Source organism: Penaeus monodon, chromosome 27, assembly GCF_015228065.2.
Source record: "Penaeus monodon isolate SGIC_2016 chromosome 27, NSTDA_Pmon_1, whole genome shotgun sequence".
NCBI lineage: Eukaryota > Metazoa > Arthropoda > Malacostraca > Decapoda > Penaeidae > Penaeus > Penaeus monodon.
In genome coordinates, this window is record NC_051412.1 from 23,105,171 (window position 1) to 23,105,779 (window position 609).

Here is a 609-nt window from a genome sequence, read left to right on the forward strand (position 1 = left end):
GTGACTTTTATCACACACAAACTTATTTCTGAGATTAAGATTAAGAATATCAAGGTAGTTTTTGTACTTTGGATATTTAGATTTTTCGGACCAATTTTAAATGAATTTAGTACTTAATTCCAACGTATTTCAACCATTTGCTACACTATTTACAAAGTGTTCTATCTACTGTGACATTTTTTTCCGGAAAAAAACACTACGCGCCAAAATCATCAGTCAAGCAAGTAGCATCATTCAAATTCAAATTAAAAAGATAAAAACAGACGTTAGCAAAAACGAAGTCAACGGTCATGGGGAGAAACCGTTACGTAAAGGCGTTTTGCTACAAGAACGCCGGTTGGTGACGTCACGCGGCCCTGGATGAGTGGTTCAAGAACAGTTTTCAAGGACTTACGACTCGAGATATGAGAATCCTATCACTGCATGACCTGGAATCCTCCACGACCGCACACTTCTCTCTCCTTTGAGCGATAAAACTAGGTTAGATTTTCAGTTTTTCCGTCTTCGTTTTTTTTCGTTTTTTTTCATGTCGTTGTTCTTATCGGTTTCGTTATTTTGACTGACTATTTGCTTCATTTCATTTTTCCTCCATTTTTTTTATTATATGAT